At 44.5% G+C, this 19,746-nt stretch overlaps 1 pseudogene; it reads right to left on the minus strand.

The window, feature by feature from the left end:
- Positions 1-824: 824 nt before the first annotated feature.
- On the minus strand, positions 825-2,673 carry LOC132417039 (interferon lambda-1-like; annotated as a pseudogene).
- Between the last annotated feature and the right edge of the window lie 17,073 nt (positions 2,674-19,746).

Consider the following 19,746-nt stretch of genomic DNA (forward strand, 5'->3'; position numbering starts at 1 on the left):
GTGAGCATAATAAGATAGTTGTTGTTTTACTCCACTAAGTTTGGGGTGTTTGTTATGACTTGGAGAATATTGTTTGTGTGATAGCTGGAGCCATGGCTGCTGTCTTGAGACCGTGAGGTAGCCACAGTAAGAATCGGTCAACAGAAATGGAAAGAACCTGGTTCCCCAGTGACATGGTTGAATGAATGAATGAATGGGTTTTGGAGCTGCCCTGCCAATGCACTTTTTACTGTGACATAATAAATTCATTTTTGTTCTACCCATTTGAGTTGGGTTTCTGACACATTATAGGATAAAGCATCCTGACTGATACAGACTTCCACCTGTCCTAGGTACATATGGAAAAGAGAGATATACAGTTCACACAGACAGGGAGAGATATATAAACATGTGCATAAATACACACACACTTACACACACATGGGCATGAATATGCTGTTATACATCTTCAGTTGGACTCAGGTTCGGGCAGATATTCACTTGGATGCGTGTACATACACAGTCACAGAAGTCAGGCACACGCAAATATACGCAACCTGTCATGAATGTTGCCTGCACTACACAGACATCCACATTCAGTCACAGACCCGCAGTCACACACACACACACACACACACACACACACACTCAGAGATTCACTTATCGCAGAAGATTCCAATTCCTTACTGTTTATTTCTGCATATTATATGAACGTAGAAAAAGAAACATTTCTTTCAGGTCTTCGTCAGGGCTGCAGGGGTGAGAAGAAATAACTTAAGGCAGGGCTGGGGTTAGTGCATAAATAAGGTCTGGGCTCCCAGATGGGCTGGGGTAGGTCCCAGTGCTCAGATGCAATTCAGGTCCCAGCTGAGGAGGTGGAAGAGGATGAATGTGACAGAGGCCTTGAGGCCATCTTGAAACTCCTGTGGGAGAGACGAGAAGGTGGTTTCCCATTGCCCAGGCGTCAGCCTCCTCCTTACCCAGGGCCCAGGCATCCACCCTCTTCCCGGGTCACTCACCTTCTTTGGGGCCTCCTGGAGCCAATGCAGCTGGTACTGGAAGTGGCTCCTGGGGCCTGGAGCCTGCTGTGGGCTGAGCCTGGACCTGAGAACAGAGGAAGGTGGTGTGTGAGGCAGGTCTTGGGACAGAGGGGCGAGGTCCTATCTGCCCAGAACCCACAGATGTGGCCCGGGTGCCCCGAGCGCTCACGCAGGCCTGGAGCTTGGAGTGGATGTGGTGCAGCGTGTGAAGGGTCTGGTCCAGGATGTGATCCAGGGATGAGTTAGCCACCGTCCCCAGGACCCTTCAGTGTCAGAGCCAGCTCCGCCTCCAAGGCTGTGGGGTGCTCCTACCCCTGAGGAGAGGTGAGAGAGAACAGGTGAGGTGGAAAGGTGAGGAAGGATAGGCAAGAAGGCCCAGTTAAGTGGGGAAAGGTGATGGGACAGGTAAGAGAGAGACAGGAGAGGGGAACACATGAGGAAGGCGGCAGATGAAGGGGATACAGGTGAGGCAGAATGATAAGGGAAAAGAAAAGTGAGGGAACAGGTGAAAAAGTGAAATGGGGACAAATGAAAAGTGACTCATGAGGGAGGTCACAGAGGTCTGAAGAACAGAGATGGGAACAGGTGAGAAGAGAACAGTTTGGGGAGGTAGGTGAGCGCGGGACAGTTGGCTGCATAGGTGAGAAGCGTGGAGGAAGGAGGAGTGTTTGCTGGGAAAAGATCAGCGGAGGAAGATGACAAGGGACAGAGAGGTGAGAGCGTGGGGAGGGCAGGTGAGAAGGGAAGAGGGAATCAGTGTTGAGAGTAGATGGTGACAAGGTGGGCAGGGCAACGGGCACAGGCTGGGGACAGAGCCGGGAGAGAAGAGAGAAGTGAGAAGGAACAAGGTAAGAGTGCAGGTGAGAGGGACAGGTGGGGGAGATAGGGAAGTAGGACAGGCAGAGAGATGATAAAAAGGAACCCAGGGGAGGGACAGGGTCAAGGGAGCAGTTGGGGAGGCACAGGGGCCCAGGACAGAGGAGGAGAGACCAGAGAGAGGGAAGCACAGGTGAGATAAAGGACATCAGGGGCCGCCAGCAAAGCCAGAGGAGCGGGGCCAGGTGAGGGCAGGTGGGCCTGACTCTCCCAACTCACCTGCAGCTGCTTCAGGTCCCGGGTCCTGGGGAAGAGGCGGGAGCTGCAGTTCCAGTCCTTCTGCAAGAGCGACACTTCTCAGAGAGCAAGGGCAGGTTCAACCCACAACGGGAGGGACAGAGGCTAGCAGCAAGGATGAAGGTCTAGCAGGAGGGCTTGAGTTTAATCCACAGCAGAGAGAATAGATGTTAGTCATAGCCGAAAAGCTAGCAGGAGGATAGAGGTTAGGCCAACAGTAGCGGGCAGCAGCTTGGCTACGGTAGGAGGGGTAAAGGTTAGCCCACAACAGAGACTTACCAAGGCATCTTTGGCTTTTTTCTTTTTTTTTTTTTGGCCGCACCCCGAGGCTTGTGGGATCTTAGTTCCCTGATCAGGGATCGAACCCGGGCCCGGCAGTGAGAGCGTGGAGCCCTAACCACTGGACTGCCAGGGAATTTCCATCCTTGGCTTTCTTGAAGGCCACCAGCTCGTTTGGCAGCAGGGATTTGAACACGCCAATGTCGAAGCCCTTCCTGGTTGTGGTGGGGACAGGACATGCTCTAGCCAAGCCCAGCCCCATGGTCGTTACCAGAACTAGCGTCAAGTCTGCAACCATGGTCAAATCGCAAGCTGCTTCCCCAGCTGCCTGGCTCGGCTTTTTAGCCAGGCTAAATGCGCAACCCTGGCTGAGGGCTTTGACTTTAAAAGGCATGAATGGATGGGGCCAGCTGCTAAGCCAGGTGAGTTGACAGGTATGGGTGGGACCAGGTGAGCTCAGAGCTATGCCCAGAAGGAAAGAGAAACTGAAATCCCAGGAGGGAGCCTGAGAAGTTCCTGAACCTAGTTTAGGAAACCCTGGGATGTTGGGGAGCCCCTGACTGAGGCTGAGGCAGGAAGAGAAATGGGAAGCTGTCACAGCAGGGCAGGGGCTGGGGCGGGGTGTGTGTGGGCGGGGTGTGTGTGGGCGGGGCTGCTGGAGCAGCAGAGAGGGAGCTTCCTCCGCCGGTTTAAGCGTGTTCCACGAACTCATTCATATTAGGCTCCGAACATTCCCGTGAGTAGTTATTTTTATGATCATTCCCCATTTTACCAGTGAAGGAACTAGGGCACAGGAGGGTAAAGTGACTTAACCTGAGGTCCCACAGGTATTTAATGGCAGAGCTGGGGTTTGAATGGAATCCCATGCAATTACTCCCTATTCTGTGTACAGCCAAAGCAGAAGATGGGAACCTCTGGGACTCACAGATGTCCAGCTTTCCTTTCTCTCCCTCTGGGTAGCGTGAAAGGCTAGGAAGTTCCTCGTCTGCGGTGCAAGAGCACGTACTGGGGACTGGAGGGGCTGCCTGGAAAGATGGCAGTGAGTAGGGCTTCCGGAAGGCAGGCAGAGTCTGGTCGCTTTGCTATCATCATCCCCTGCGGCGATAATCACTGTGTAGCGAGAAGGGAACTGCTCTGATGTACGGGCACTTCACATTTTTCATTCCTTTATTTTTTTCTTGGCCCTTAGGTGCAGAAAGATACTAATCATACTCTTCGGATCATAATATAGAACCACAATTGGCCCATGAAAGACCCTCTAAGGTTTTACCCCCAGCCTCATGCCCAATCCCTATCCCATCCCTCCCCTTCACAGACACCCGCTTTAATGTGCTTGATACATAGCTGCGAAGATATATCTTTATACTTTGTGATTTTGTGTGTGTATATGTCTCCAATTTACATAAATGGGCTATAAATCTTGTTCTGTTTCTTCCCCCTCTTTTTTTTTTTTTTTTTTTTTTTTGCAGTACGCGGGCCTCTCACTGTTGTGGCCTCTCCCGTTGCGGAGCACAGGCTCCGGATGCGCAGGCTCAGCGGCCATGGCTCACGGGCCCAGCCGCTCCGCGGCATGTGGGATCTTCCCGGGACCGGGGCACAGACCCGCGTCCCCTGCATCGGCAGGCGGACTCTCAACCATTGTGCCACCAGGGAAGCCCTTCCCCTTCTTTTTTTTTTTTTAAACTTAACAGTATGTTTCTGAGGTCTCTGCATGTAGTGGTGTACCTCAATCTCTCTGTTTCTTTGGTTTTTAAAAATAAATTTATTTATTTTATTTTTGGCTGTGTTGGGTCTTCGTTGCTGCGCGCGGGCTTTCTCTGGTTGTGGCGAACGGGGTTACTCTCCATTGCGGTGCGCGGGCTTCTCACTGTGGTGGCTTCTCTTGTTGGGAAGCATGAGCTCTAGGCTTGCGGGCTTCAGTAGTTGCAGCACGCAGGCTCAGTAGTTGTGGCTTGTGGGCTCTAGAGCGCAGGCTCAGTAGTTGTGGCTCATGGGATTAGTTGCTCCGCGGCATGTGGGATCTTCCCGGATCAGGACTCGAACCCGTCTCCCCTGCATTGGCAGGCGGATTCCAACCACTGCGCCACCAGGGAAGCCCGGGAAGCCCCCAAGCTCTCTGTTTCTAACTGCTGTGTTGTATTCCATGGTGTGCCAACAGCACTCCTTCACTTATTTATTCCTCCAGTGACGGACATTTAGGTTGCCTCCAGCTCCCTATCACCATAAGGCTCACACACATCCTCTCTGTGGGAGGTTTTCTAGGCTGCTGTAGCCCCAAGCGGGTGCCCCCACCATATCGCTTCAGCTCATTTTCTCTCTCACTTGTACATCTGGTTCCCACACGTGCTGACAGCTTCCCACCTCATGTGCCCGTATCTATCTGCTTCTCCATCTGAGGTCTTTCTCCTGTGGGCATGCAGAACAGACTGGAAGTGCCAGGATTAATTCCCCATGGGCAATCTTCAACCAGCGAGGGTCAGGAGTTTGTGACTAAATACTTTTGCTTCCCTTTTCCTCAGTGAGTCAATTCTGAGTTATGTTCTACACGATTTCTCAACTCCTTAGAGGGTCCTGGGTACCAATGAGCTCTAGTTGTTCACAGTGGTCACCCTTTCGGGGCTGGGACTAGGGTGAGGAAACAAGGTGTCTAGGGTGCAAAATTTAAGAAGCCAGCCCCCCTCAGGTTCAGGTAAGCGCCCTAGGCGCCTCACTTGCCTCACTCTAGTCCACACTCTGCACCATTTATTGGCTTTTCCCCTCTTTCTTTAAAAACAATTAAAAAAAATTGTGGGCTGTGCCTTGCAGCTTGTGGGATCTCAGGCCCCCGACCAGGGATTGAACCCGGGGCCAGGGCAGTGACAGCACCAAATCCCAACCACTAGGCCACCAGGGAACTCCCAGCTTTTTTCTCTTTCAGTCTCAATTTTCCCACTCACTTGTACTTCCTGGGGATACCTTCCAGATAAACTACCTATACCCTTTGCTCAGGTCATGCTTTGGGGAGATCCCAAACTAAATCCTGATCCCTATTCAGGAGTAAGATTTCTGAGGCAGGGGGCACACCTGTGCTTATATTGTCTAGTTAGCACCATTCCGTAGAACTTTCTGCAATGATGGAAGGGTTCTGTATCTGTAATGTCCAATGCAGGATTTACTAGCCACATGTGGCTGTTGAGTACATGTGGCTGTTGAGCCACATGTGGCTAGTGTGTTGGAGGAACTGAATTTTCAATTTCTTTTTTTCCCTTAATTTAAATCTAATTGCTATATGTGGCTGGTGGCTTCCATAATGGGCAGTGCAGTTCTAAATACTCATCTTGTTCTCCCAAATTGTTGCACTTGCTTCACTCCCTTTGGAGGTGCTCGAGAGATCCTGTATCCCTGCAATAGGGTGGCCTCCTCAACACCTAGCTCTGACTTAGATGATGAGGTTCTAGACTTTGACTATGAGCCTGATGCAACATAGATGAGACTTTTGAGGTTGAGGATAGAGGTGAGTGAATTTTGCATGTGGAAGGAATGTAAATATTTCATGGCCAGAAAGCAGACTGTAGTAGTTTCAAAGCATGTCTTCAAAAACTTTGACCCTTTCCCTACGGAGAAGTGGGTCTGTCCCCTTCCCTTCAATCTGGGTTGACCTTTGTTGGGCTGTGCCCTGCAGGCCTGCGAGCCCTGTACTTGCCCAGCCTCAAGGTCAAAGAAAGAGCCCAGAGTCAGTGACAGAGACATCAATGGTTTAATGGGTGGGGGGATCTTACATTTCGGAAGCAAGGTCTTAGAGTGACACCCCACCGGGTGTGGCAGACAGTGGGCGGGACATGGTGGTAGCAGTATTTGCTACGGGGGTTTGGGAGGGAGGTTACCAGTTAGAGGGGGGAACTGATGTCAGGTTGGTTCACCGGTTACCAGGGAAAACAGCAGAGGAGCATGGCCCCTCCCCACCCCTCGGATAAGCTGTCTTGGTGGAGACATTCTGATCTAAAGATTAGAACAATCACTAGCTGGGGCTGGAGGCAAGTCTGTAGGTGTTTACTGATTAAACTCTATGATTTAGAGGAAGGGTCAGTCATGTGAGTAGGGTGTAGGTGAAGCAGGGACTGGTCAAGCAGGGGATGTACAGAGAGCAAGAGAACAGCCATCTTGGGTGGCCTTATCATACAACCTAGTGGCTCACTTGTAACCATAGGTGCTGCATGACCTCTGGGTCTAAGTCAGAAAAGACTTAGGTAGCTTCTGTGTGGTACTCTCTCTCTCTCTCTCTCTTTTTTTTTTTTTTTGCCATGCCGCAGGGCATGTGGGATCTTAATTCCCCAACCAGGGATCAAACCCATGCCCCCTGCAGTGGAAACGCAGAGTCTTAACCACTGGACCTCCAGGGAAGTCCCTGCCTGTTTCTCTTGAGAATCTCTGTCTGGGGAAGGCCAGCTGCCATGTGAAAAGGATGAATAACCTGAGACCACCATGCTCCCACCCTCACTCAGCATCAACTACCAGCCATGTGAATTAGACATCTCGGACATCCAGCCCAGCTCTCAGAACCCCCAGACTCTGGTTGGGGCTCTATCATCTCTAATCCCCACCCCACCAAGGACTCTACACAGCCATTTTTACTCTACTGCTCCCAGGCCTCTGTGGCCCAGAGAACAAAATAATTATATAGGCACACATACATTCATACATATACAATCGCCCCTTTTATATACAAATGGATATATATATATATATATATATATATATATATACACACATACACACACACACATATATACACACATTCATACATACATATCTGGTTACAATTACTATGAAACAAATTATCCAAAACTCCAAAAAATGTGATTCAGCCACTGTACAAGGTGACCAGCACTGGGAATGTATAAACAGAGCTCTGATTATTGCTCTGGCAGTAACATTTTAAGAAAGGAATTAGAGCCTCATATTATAACCTCCAAATATCCAGGATACAAAAGAAAATAGTTCATTATACTTGATATCTCAAGAATCAGGAAAATCTTAAACAGAATGGGAAAAACCAATAAGTAGATACCAACACCAAGATGATGCAGATATTAGAATTATTTGACAAGAATTTTAAAGTAACTATTGTAAAAATGCTTCAAGGAGCAATCATGAACACTCCTGAAACAAATTAAAAAATAGAAAATCTCAGCAAAGAAATAGAAGACATAAAGAACTGAATGGAGGGACTTCCCTGGTGGCGCAGTGGTTAAGAATCTGCCTGCCAATGAGGGGACACGGGTTCGAGCCCTGGTCCGGGAAGATCCCACATGCCGCGGAGCAACTAAGCCCGTGCACCACAACTACTGAGCCTGCGCTCTAGAGCCCGTGAGCCACAACCACTGAGCCCGTGTGCCACAACTACTGAAGCCCACACGCCTAGAGCCCGTGCTCCACAACAAGAGAAGCCACCGCAGTGAGAAGCCCGCGCACCACAACAAAGAGTAGCTCCCACTCACCACAACTAGAGAAAGCCGGCGCACAGCAACAAAGACCCAACACAGCCAAAAATAAATAAATTTATATTAAAAAAAAGAACTGAATGGAAATTTTTGAATTGAAAAATACAATACTTGAAATAAAACTCACTGGAAGAGGTAAATAGAAGAATGAAGATGAGAGAGAGAAGAATCAGTGATCTTCATAACAGACCAATAGAAATTATCCACTTTGCACAACAGAGAGTAAACAGACTAAAGTCCAAACAAAAGAGAAGTAGATTTTTAAAAATTAAAAGGGAGCTTTTGGGACAAAGGGAGCCTCAGGGACCTTTGGGACAATAAAAAATGATCTAATATTCACATCATTGAAGTTCCAGAAGAAAAACAGAAAGAAACTGGGTCTGAAAAAATTTTTTGAAGAAATAATGGCTAAAAATATCCCAAACTTGGCAAACTATATAAACCTACAAATTCAAGGAGCTGAATAACCCTTAAACAGGATAAATATAAGAAATCCAAATCTAGGAGCATCATAAAAACACTTCTGAAAACTAAGGACAAAGAAAGAAACTTGAAAGGACCCAGAGAGAAAAGATGCATTACATTTTATAGGGGGACAATAATTTGATTGACAGTGGATTGCTCTTCAGAAACCATAGAGGCCAGGAGAAAGTGACCCATTTTTCAAACGCTGTAATAAAAGAACTGTCAACCCAGATTTCTTTATCCAGTGAAAAATATTCTTTAAGAAAGGATATGGGACTTCCCTGGTGGCTCAGTGGTTAAGAATCCTCCTGCCAATCCTCCTGCCAATTCTCAAACCCAGGAGACATGGGTTCAAGCCCTGGTCTGGGAAGATCCCACATACCGTGGAGGAACTAAGCCCATGTGCCACAACTACTGAGCCTGCACTCTAGAGCCTGCGAGCCACAACTACTGAGCCTGTGTGCCACAACTACTGAAGCCCGTGTGCCTAGAGCCCGTGCTCCACAATAAGAGAAGCCACTGCAATGAGAAGCCCACGCACCACAATGAAGAGTAGCTCCCACTCTCTGAAACTAGAGAAAGCCTGTGCGCAGCAACGAAGACCCAACGCAGCCAAAAATAAATAAATAAAATAAATAAATAATTTTTAAAAAGTAAATGGATGGAAAAAGATATAACAATCAATAGAAAGCTGGAGTGCCAATAGAAATACTAGATAAAGTAGGCTTTAGGAAATTATCAGAGACAGAGAAGGACATTACATAATGATAATAGGGTCAATGTACCAAGAGACAAAACAATCTTAAAAGTGTATACACCAAATAACAGAGCTTCAAAGTACAGAGCTTAAGCAAAAATCAACAGAATAGAAAGGGGAAATAGAAAAATGAACAGTTACAGTTGGGTACTTCAATGTCTCTCTCTCAGAATGACTAGACACAAAAATCAGCAAGGATATCGTAGACCGAACAGTACCATCCACCAACAGGATCTAATTGACATTCGTAGGACATTCCACCCAACAACTGTAGAATATATATTCTTTTAAAGGGCACATGGAACATTAAACAAAATAGACCATCTCCCAGGTTATAAAACCAACCTCAACAAATTTAAAAGAATTAAAATCATGTAGAATGTATTCTCTGGGTACAATGGAATCAAACTGGAAATCAATACAGAAAGCAGGACATTTTTCAAACACTTGGAAATGAAATAATGCACTCCTGGACAATCCATGGGTCAAAGAAGAAATCTCAAGGCAAATAAAAAATACACTGAACTGAATGAAAACGAAAATACACCATATAAAAATATGTGAGATACAGCTAATGCAGTGCGTAGAGTGAAATTTGTAGCCTTAAATGCTTATATTTGAAAAATATTTTCTCAAATCAACAATCCAAGCATCCTCAAGAAGCTAGAAAAAGAAGAGAAAAATAAACCCAAGCAAACAGAAGGAAATAAATAAGAAAGATAAGAACAGAAGTTAATAAAATAACCAGAAAAACAGTAAGGACAATCAATAAAACAAAAAGCTGTTTCTTTGAAAATATTGTAAAACTGATAAACTTTTAGCAAGACTGAAGAATAAAAAGAGAAGACACAAATGACCACTATCATGGATGAAAGGAGGTATCACTATAGACCTCATAGACATTAAAATACAAATAAGGGAATACTACAAGCAATTCTATGCATATACATTCAACAACTTAGACAAAAAGGACAAATTCCTTAAAACCCACAAACTACCAAAGCTCACGTAAGTTGAAATAGGCAATATAAATAATCTTATTAACTATTGAAGAAATTTAATCTGTAATTACAAGGCTTCCAAGAAAGAAATCACCAGGCCCAGATGGTTTAACTGTAGAATTCTACCAAATATTAATTTAAGGAAGAATTAACATGAATTCTTCACAAACTCTTCCGGAAAATTAAAGAGGATGCAACACTTTCCAATTCATTTTATGAGGCCAGCATTGCATTTCATTCCAAAGCCAGATAAAGACATAACAAAAATAGAGAAAAAAAGAAAGAAAAGGGAACTGAAGATCAGTATTCCTCATAAACATAGACCAAAAAAATACACCTAAAACTTTAGCAAATTTTATCCAGCAATAAAAATACATGTAAAAAGTCAGTACATACCCAGAAGAATTGAAACCAGGAGCTCAAAAAGTACTTGTATGCCTATGTTCATAGCAGCATTATTCAAAATAGTTGAAGGTGGAAACAAGCCAAGTGTCCATGAACAGATGAATGGATAAACAAAATGTGGTATATACATATAACGGAATGTTATTCAGCCATAAAAAGGAATGAAATTCTGATGCATGCAACAATACGGATGAACCTTGAAAACATGCTAAATGAAATAAGACAGACATAAAAGGACAAATATTCTGTGGTTCTACTTATAGGAAATATCTAGGATAGGCAAGTTCATAGATACAGAAAATAGTTTAGCAGTTACCCAGGTCTGGGAGCATGGGAGACAGAGGAGTTATTACTTAATGTGTACAGAGTTTCTGTTTGGGGTGTTGAAAAAGTTTTGGAAACAGATAGTGGTGATGGTTGGTGATGGTTTCACTAATGCCACTGAATTGTACCCTTAAAAATTGTTTAAATGGCAGAATTCCCTGGAGGTCCAGTGGTTAGGACTCCACGCTTCCACTGCGGGTGGCCTGGGTTCCATCACTGGTTGCAAAAGTAGGATCCCACAAGCCATGTGGCGCAGCCAATACAAACAAACAAACAACGACAACAACAAAAACCCACAGAAAACTAAAAACAAAAAAATACCAAAGATAAAAAAATGGCTAGGGCTTCCCTGGTGGCCCAGTGGTTGAGAGTCTGACTGCCGATGCAGGGAACACGGGTTTGAGCCCTGGTCTGGGAGGATCCCACATGCCGCGGAGCAACTAGACCCATGAGTCACAACTACTGAGCCTGCGCGTCTGGAGCCTGTGCTCCACAACAAGAGAGGCCGCGATAGTGAGAGGCCCGCGCACCGTGATGAAGAGTGGCCCCCGCTTGCCGTAACTGGAGAAAGCCCTTGCACAGAAACGAAGACCCAACACAGCCAAAAATAAATAAATAAATAAATAAATAAATAATTAAAAATGAATATCTAAAAAAAAAAAAGGCTAAAGTGGCAAATTTTACTATATGTATATTTTTTACTATAATTAAGGGGGAAAAAGGTAACCTTACGGGAAGAATGGAAGTCCAAAGTGAATAAAGATGTTTTATATTTTTTAAAAACATCATACACAATGACCAAGCAGAGATTTATTCCATGAACGCAGGTTCAATATTTGAAAATCTATCAATGGAATCCATCATATTAACAGACTAAAGAAAAAAAATCATACTATCATAAAAGCTTTTACACAGCAAAGGAAACCATTGACAAAATGAAAAGACAACCTACTGAATGGGAGAAAATATTTGCAAATGATATGACCTATAAGGGATTGATATGCACCATACATAAATAGCTCATACACTCAACATAAAAAAAAACAACCAAACAATCCAACTAAAAAATTGGCAGAAGAACTGAATAGACATTTTTCCAAAGAGGAACTGCAGATAACCAACAGGTACATGAAAAGGTGCTCAACGTCCCTAATCATCAGGGAAATGCAAATCAAAACCATAATGAGATATCACCTCACACCTGTCAGAATGGCTATCAACAAAAAGACCACAAATAACAAATATTGGCAAGGATGTGGAGAAAAGGGAATCCTTCTACACTGTTGGTGGGAATGTAGTTTGGTGCAGCCACTGTGAAAAACAGTACAGAGGTTTCTCAAAAGACTAAAAATAGAATTATCATATGACCTGGCAACTCCACTCCTGGGTATATATCCAAAAAAACCAAAAACACTAATTTGAAAAGATACACGCACCCCAATGTTCATAGCAGCCTTATTTATAATTGCCAAGATATGGAAGCAAACCAAGTTTCCATCAACAGATGAATGGATGTTGAAGATGTGATTGATACACACACACACACACACACACACACACACACACACACACACAATGGAATACTACTCAGTCATAAAAAATAATGAAAATTTGCCATTTGAAGCAGCATGGTTGGACTTGGAGGGCATTATGCTAAGTGAAATAAGTCAGAGAAAGATAAATACTGATGTTATATATGGAATCTAAAAAATACAACAAACTAGTGAATATAACAAAAAAGAAGCAGACTCACAGATATAGAGAACAAACTAGTGGTTACCAGTGGTGGGGCAAGGGGCAATACTGGGGAGGGGGAGGGGAAGTGGGAGGTACAAACTATTGGGTGTAAGACAGGCTCAAGGACGTATTGTACAACACAGGGAATATGGCCTATATTTTGTAATAACTGTAAGCAGAAAATAAGCTTTAAAGTTGTATAAAAATTTAAAACATTAAAGAAAATCATGTGATCATATCAGTCAATGCAGAAAAGGCATTCGACAGAGTCTAAGGTCCATTCCTGATTGAAAACTCTCAGCAACCGAGGAATAGAAGGAAAGTTTTTGACTTGATAAAGAGAATCAGTGAAAAACATTCAGGTGATCTCATAATGGTGGAATACTGAATGCTTTTCACACTAAAATCAGGAACAAGGTAAGGATGCCGACTCTCACCACTCTTGTTGTTTTCATTGTGGTAAAGTACACATAACATAAAATTTACCATCAGACATTTTTAAGTGCACAGTTCAGTAGCGTTAAGTACATTCACATTGCTGTGCTGTCATCACTGCCATGCATCCACAGAACTCTTGTCACCTTGCAAAACTGAAACTCTGTACCTAATAAACGACAACTCCCCATTCTCCCTTACTCCTTGCCCCTGGCAACCCCATTCTGCTTTCTATCTCTATGAATTTGACTACTCTGGGGCACCTCATATAAGTGGAATCATACAGTCTTTGTCCTTCTGTGACTGTCTTATTTCACTAGCATAATGTCCTCAAGGTTCATCCATGTTGATATGTGTCAGAATTTCTTTCAATTTTAAGGCTGAATAATACGTATAATCCATCATATGTATAGATCACATTTTGTTTATCCAGTCATCTGGCAGTGGACACTTGGGTTGCTTCCATCTTTTGGCTATTGTATATAAGGCTATTGTGAACATGGGTGTACAAATATCTGTTTGAGTTCCTGCTTTCAATTCTTTGGGGTATACACCCAGAAGCGGAATTGTTGGTTGGTATGGCATTTACAATTCTTTTTAGGAACTGCCATACTATTTGCCAGAGGGGTGGCACCATTTTACATTCCCACCAACAATGCATAAGTGTTCCAATTTCTCCACATCCTTACCATCACTTGTTATTATTATTTTTTTGGTAACAGCCATCCTAATGAGTGAGAAGTCTCACCACTCTTATTTAACACAGTGCTGGAGATCCTAGGCAGTACAATAAGGAGAAAGAAAGAAAGAAAGGAAGAAAGAAAGAAAGAAAGAAAGAAAGAAAGAAAGAAAGAAAGAAAAAGAAAGGAAGAAAGGAAGGAAGGAAGAAAGAAAGGAAGGAAAGCAGGAAGGACGAAAGGAAGAAAGGAAGAAAGGAAGAAGGGAGGGAGGGAGGAAGGAAGGAAGAAAGAAGGAAGAAAGAAAGAGAGAAAGAAAGAGAGAGAGAGAAAAAGAAAGAAAGAAACAAAGAAAGAAAGGGAGAGAGGAAGAATGGAAGGAAGGGAGAGAGGAAGAAAGGAAGGAAGGAAGAAAGAAGGGAGGGTGGGAGGGAGGGAAAAGGGAAGGAAGGAAGGAAGGAAGAAAAGAGAAAGAAATAAAGGAAGATTGGAAGGGAAGAAATAAAACTCTGTTTGTAGATGACATGAATGTGTATGTATAGAGACACCAGGAAAATACAAAAACTCCTAGAACTAATAAGTGAGTTTAGCAAGAATAAGGTACAAGGTAAACACACAAAATGAATTATGTTTCTTTATACCAGCAGTAAACAATTGAAAATCAAAATTAAAAATAGGATACCTCTTACAATTGCTAAAAAAAACCCACTTAGATATAAGTCAACAAAATATGGATAGAATCTGTATGTTAAAAGTTACAAAATTCTGATGAAATGTTACTGAGTCCAAGCTCATATGGCTTTCTGCACAACAGGCCAATAAATCGAGAGATGAGTTGGGGCAAGGAATAGGGACTTTATTCGGAAAGCCAGCAGACCGAGATGGTGGTGGACTCGTGTCCCAAAGAACCATTTTACCCGAGTTAGAATTCAGGCTCCTTTCATGCTAAAAAGGGAGGGGGTGTGGTTCGTCGTTGCAAGCTTCTTGGTGGGGAAATCCTTTGTTCTCGCAGCTATTCACTGTAGGGTTGGTTGCAATGCTCCTATAAACCTCCAACAAGACAAATGTTATTGTCTATCCTGCAACTTTTTATCTCTATATGAATGGAAAAGTGTTATATATTTAAAGGTCAGATGGGCTATCATGTATATTTCAGGCTATAGGCAACATTCTTTTACAAAAGTGCAGAGCCAGAATTACTAAGCAGAGGCAACAGAGCACAAAGGGTTAGAGCTAAAGGAATAGGTCGGATATGGAATCAGGTTTGTTCTTCTCTTTTTACAGAAAGGCATCAAAGGAGAAATAAATAAACGTAGAGACATACAGTGAACAGGAATGCTCAATGTAGTAAAGATGTCAGTTCTTCCCAAACTGATTCGTAATTCAATGCAACTCCTATCAAAATGCCAACCAGATTTTTTTTTAGTATATATACACAAGCTTATCTTAAAATTTATATTTGCATGGATTATTATATTTAAATTTATATGGGAAAGAAAAAGAACCAGAACAGTGAAAACAATATTAAAAAAGAAAAAAAATGTTAGAGGAATCACACTACCTGATCTCAAGACTTATTAGATAGTGACAGTAATCAAGACAGTGTGGTACTGGGGGAAGCATAGACGCATTAATCAATGGACCAGAGTAGGGAACCTAAAAATGGGGCCACATAGGTATGCCCAAATGAATTTTGACAAAAATTGAAAAACAATCAAAACGGAAGGATAGTCTTTTTTTTTTTTTTTTTTTTAGCGGTACACGGGCCTCCCAATGCCGTGGCCTCTCCCGTTGCGGAGCACAGGCTCCGGACGCGCAGGCTCAGCGGCCATGGCTCATGGGCCCAGCCGCTCCGCGGCATGTGGGATCTTCCCAGACCGGGGCACGAACCCGTGTCCCCTGCATCGGCAGGCGGACTCTCAACCACCGCGCCACCAGGGAAGCCCAAGGATAGTCTTTTTAACAAATGATGCTGGAACAACTGGACATTCGTAGGCAAAAATATGAACCTTGACCTAAACTTCACACCTTATACACAAATTAACTCAAAACAGGTCATAGATCTTCATGTAAAATGTAAAACTGTAAACTTTTAGAAGAGAACATAGGAGAGCATCTTCATGACCTGGGATTAGGCAGAGTTCTTAGACTTGACACCAAAAGCACGATTCTTTAAAAAAACAAAAAGGATCCATTGGACTTCATCAAAATTAAAAATTTTACTCTGTGAAAGGCTCATTTAAAAGGATGAGAAAATAAGTAGCTGACTGGAAGAAAATATTTGCAAACCACATATCTGACAAGGACTAGTACCTAGAATATATTTTAAAAACCTCAGAAGTCATCAATTTTTAAAAGTCAAAAAATCCAATTAGAAAAGGGGCGGAAAACATTGACATTTCACCAAACGGTATATTCAGGTGGCAAATGAACACAAGAAAAGATGTCAGCATCACTTGCTGTTAGGAAAATGCAAATTAAAATTATGCAAATTGAAATCATGATGAAATGATGATTCATCATTCACTACACACCTACTAGCCTGGCTAATAATAATACCGATAGGACCAAATGCTGGTGAGCATTAGAAGAAACTGGAACTCTCATGCATTGCTAATGGGAATGTAAAATGGCACAGCCATTCCAGAAAACAGTTGGAGATTTCTTAAAAAGTAAAGCATACACTTACACTGCAGCGTGACTCAGCAGTCACGCTCCTGGGCATTTATCCTAGAGAAATAAAAATTCATGTTCACACAAAAATCAGATATGAATATTCATAGCAGCTCCAATAGCCCATTAAACTATTTAATACTAGCTAAACTGGTTAATATTATTAGTTTGCAGTAGCCCCAAACTAGAAACAATCTGTATGTCCTTCAACGGCTGAGTGGTTAATATTCCTTTGTTGTCACATCCATGCAATGGAAGAGTACTCACCAATAAAAAGGAAGGAACTAGTCATACACAAATTGGATGAATTTTAAGGGCACTGTGCTGAATGAAAAAAGCCAATCTCAAAAGGTTACATGCTATAGGACTCCATTTATATAATATTCTTGAAATGACAAATTAGAGAGATAGAGAACAGATCAGTAGTTGTCAAGGGTAACAGAAGAGGAGGGAAGGTATGACTGTATAAACGGGTGGCACTTGGGCATTCCTCTGTGGCGAGAAGATAATTCTGTATTTTGATTGTGGTACTTATACACATGATAAAATGTCACCGAATTATACACAAAAGTCCAAAAACAAACAAACAAACAAAAGAGTGCGTTGGAAAGCTGGGGAAGTCCCAGTCCCAGTAAGGTCTGTGGTCTAGTTAATTGCATTGTGACAATGTCAATTTCCTAATGTTGAGACAGTGCTATAGTTACGTAATAATGGATACAGGGAGCTTCTCTGTAGTATTTTTGCAACTTCTTGTAAGTCTATGGTATTGTAAAATTTTAGAAATTTTTATTTTTTTATGTACTGTGCAGTAAATGTACTAAAAGAAAAAAATGATTCCATGCGCATTTTTCCTTTCAGCTTATACTCCTTTTCCCCTTTCTTTCTTACCTCCCTTTCTGCCCCTCTCTGCCCTACTCCAATCGCCTTAGATAACCATTGTTAACTCATAGCTTTTCCTATACGCTTATATCAAATGCAGATTCGTGCACACATTCTCGTTTTGGTTTTACAAAAGTGGCATCAGTCATATGTTTTTCTGCAATTTGCTTTTCTCATTTTGCAGTGCTCCTGGAACTGGCCAGCGTTTTCCTGGGGGGTCAGAGTAGGTCTGGGGGAAGAAGTAAAGGGGAGGCACGAGTTCCCAGGTGGGGGTGGGAGGGGCTGAGTCAGGGGACCCTGATTGGGGTCTCAGCCCCCCTCCCACTGCGCATCACTCCCACGGTGCCTGCCGGGCCACCTTGAAATCTCTGGTGCGTCTCTCAGGAGCCCCACTGCAGGTGTGGAGGGGACCCAAGGGGCAAACACGGGGGGCGCGTTTTCAAGGGCAGAGGCTGGGAGACAGCAGAAAGGGGCACTTCGGTTCTGCTGGGGGTAGAGGAGGTGGACTGGCTCCACCGGCTTGCCCTGCAGAACGTTGGATGCCACCCCGAAGTTGCAACCCCAGGGAACCTCCATCTCCTGCACAGCCTTTTCTGCACGCTCCTCCCTACCTCTTGCCTATACCTCCTGCGCAGGTCTGAATAGTTCCCCGGCCCCTACATTCCATCCCAGCCCTGAGGTCCACAGCCCTGCCCAACCCTGCCCAGGGCGCCCAGAATCCCTGAGAGCCTTTGGGGCGCCCTGGGTGGGAAACAGGAAGCCCTTGCTAGCAAAAAGGATACAGAAGAGGAGACAAGTGGGCAATAAGCGAAGGGGAAATGATGAAAAAGACAGAGGCAGAGGGTTAAAGGTGAAGGGGGAGGTCTGTGAGGAGTGTCCGAGAGGGGACAGGTGGGCAAGGCAGGCGAGGGAAGCCACAACTGGATTAGAACAGTTGAGAAGGTTGAGTGAAGACGGCAGGGAGTTGGGACAGTGAGAGAGTTGAAGGGAAGTTGGGAGAGGGAGAAAGGTGAGGGGAGACAGGTTATAGAGGCGGGGGAGGAGAGCCGGATGAAAAGTCCAGGTGAGGCAGCCAGGTGAGGTGGCCAGGTGAGGCAGGAGAGTTAAAACGCCCATTGGACTCTCCTCCTCTCTGACTTGCTTCTTGCCTGTGCCCGCCACCTGTGCCACTCAAATGTGTCTCCTCACCTCTCTCTCTTCAACCTGACTTTGTGGGTCTCCTTCTCATTGATCACCTGTCCCCCTTCACCTGACCCCACTGTCCTGCTCAGCTTTGCCCCTCACATGTACCCATCTTTAAGCTCCCCCAGCTCCTCACTTGCTACAGCAGGTCCCAGCTTTCAGGTCCTCTGGAGGGGCAGGAGCCATGCCCACCAAGTCCCTAAGGATTCTCTCATCTGTTCTCTCATCATATATTAATGAGCCCCCAGTGTGTGCCCTGGGTGATCAAATGTTTACTGCCTTGGTCCCTCAGAGAGGAGTGGGTCTGAGGACAGCGGCAGGGCGGGAGGGGGTCTCAGCCCAGAGCACGAAGGATGGGGGAATAGACCTCAATAGTAAGAGCTACCACTGTTATCTCCCAACGAAGGAGAGTGTGAGTCCACAGACGACCCGAGAGAGCAGTGCCAGGAGTGAGCGCACCAGAGGCGAGCCTTTAGCGGGACAAGTGGGAAATCATAAACCACAGTGGTGACTTTGAATGCTTACCCTATACTAGGCACTGTTCTAAATATGTCACTTGTGTTGTCCCCTTTAATCCTCAGAGTAGTCTTAGGACCTAACTCAGACATATTATTTATATTTCCCATTTTCCAGAGGAGGAAACTGAGGCACAGAGAAGTAACGTAATCTGCCCTAGGCTACACAGTTTATAGGTGGTGGAGTCAGATTCAATCCCAGGTCTGTCTGACTTGAGAGCCTCTTTTTTTTTTTTTTTTTTTTTTTGAGAGCCTCTTAACACTCATGGGGGAGGCTTACAAAGTGATTGCCTCTGCTCTCTTGGATGCCTGCCGACTAGAACCTCAGAATACAGCAGTCTCTCCCAGGTGTGTGCCCCCAAAGGTGCCACTTGGACAGGGCTGGACCTGTGGCCCTACCTGTTGGATGGACAGGCTGAAGGGACAAGGACATGGCAGGGAGAGGGGAGTCATGGCTGGGGGGGGGGCATGGATTGGACAGATGGATAGATGGATAGATGGATGGGCATTGATCAGGGGAGGGAGGTCTGCCTCACCTAGCTTTGCCTCTAACTTCTGGCTGTGGAAAGTGTTGGTACTTCTTCTCCGTGGGTGTATTTCTCCTGGGGTCTCTGTCTCCCCCCGTTGCGTGAGTCTGGGGTTCAGCTTTTGATTTCTTGGATCTCAGTCTCTAGCACTTTGCCGCTGTCTGTTTTCTGGCTCTAGCCTCTATCTTGGTGTCTGCATCTCTATTTCAGTCTGTTTTCATATTTTATCTATATTTCCATGGCTCCTGGGGCCCCAGGGGGCAGCTTTCAGCTTTGCT

This window comes from Delphinus delphis, chromosome 20 (genome assembly GCF_949987515.2).
Source record: "Delphinus delphis chromosome 20, mDelDel1.2, whole genome shotgun sequence".
In the NCBI taxonomy this organism is placed as follows: Eukaryota; Metazoa; Chordata; class Mammalia; order Artiodactyla; family Delphinidae; genus Delphinus; species Delphinus delphis.